Source organism: Amphimedon queenslandica, unplaced genomic scaffold (genome assembly GCF_000090795.2).
Source record: "Amphimedon queenslandica unplaced genomic scaffold, v1.1 AMPQUscaffold_13483, whole genome shotgun sequence".
NCBI lineage: Eukaryota > Metazoa > Porifera > Demospongiae > Haplosclerida > Niphatidae > Amphimedon > Amphimedon queenslandica.
This window is the reverse complement of record NW_003546281.1, coordinates 5272-6319: the sequence shown is the minus strand read 5'-3', so window position 1 is coordinate 6319 and position 1048 is coordinate 5272. Positions and strand designations below refer to the sequence as shown.

Genomic DNA, 1048 nt, shown 5'->3' with positions numbered 1-1048 from the left:
TTGGTCAGGCCTTTGGTGTTTCTTTTTATCTAGCCTCTTAACTCTATTCTCATTGCCGGCCCGGTCACTGTCAAGTTTAAATAAATAAATTAATACATAAATTGCTGATGCATGAATATAACAATTGATTATTATAGTCTACTAGATATAATATTATTATTATTAGTTTTAAACAAGTGTAAAATTAATTCAAGTTGATATTACAGACTTTATCAATACAATAAACTACGGCCTCACTGCATTGTATTATTACTCAACAGATATAGTAGATCTATCTCGATAGATAAAAATTATATTTGTCACTGAAGTTCTGTATGTTGTCTAGGCCATCATGGAGTTTGCTAGCATCATAAATACTGATGCTAGCATAGATATCTATGCTCTAGGACGGTCAGGTCCGTGATCATTAACGCGGAGTCCGTACTTTAGTCTTTTCGGGTCCCTTGGTCGGGTCAATAAATTAGTTTGTATCGGGTCCGTCGCTCGGTCCGTAAATCAGTCTTTTCGGGTCCGTTGGTCCGGTCCGGTCCGCTTTTTAGGGACAACCAGAAATCTATGCTATGACACCCGGTTCGCAGTGGCGGATCTAGGGGGGCCAGGGGGGCAATGCCCCCCCAAAAATTTTCTGGAGTAATATAAACTTTGGTTTACCTGTGTAAACTGTGAAGCAGCTGCAGTACTGGACTATGTAAACAATCTTTAAACCACAAAGGAGCTTATTTTAGCAGGCTTAGTCTTTATAATTTTTACTTCCCAAAAAGTTTTGCACAAGCATAGTTGACCACACCCCCTAATTACCCCTCCCATCTCACAATTGCCCTCCCAAAAATTAAATCCTAGATCCGCCCCTGCCGGTTCGTACACCTTTCCCGTCACATTAGATAGGAAAAGTTCGGAACACATGACTGTAAAAGTTCCGGTTATTAACTAGTTATGTATTAAATTTAACCCCTTATTTATAAGAATGGCTGCTGGAAAGAAGACCTTTAGTACTGTATGCCATTATGCATCGGAGCAAGCCACATGAAGGTTGCAATAAAGATGATGG

At 39.5% G+C, this 1048-nt stretch overlaps 1 protein-coding gene across 1 annotated transcript in view; it reads right to left on the bottom strand.

Annotated features, from left to right (window-relative positions):
• Positions 1 to 579, bottom strand: part of LOC109580640 (uncharacterized) — a 12507-nt gene extending 11928 nt beyond the window's left edge. Inside the window, exon 1 of the mRNA XM_019994046.1 lies at positions 554 to 579. The gene's annotated coding sequence lies outside the window, so the exon portion shown is untranslated. The remainder of the gene's footprint in view (positions 1 to 553) is intronic.
• Between the last annotated feature and the right edge of the window lie 469 nt (positions 580 to 1048).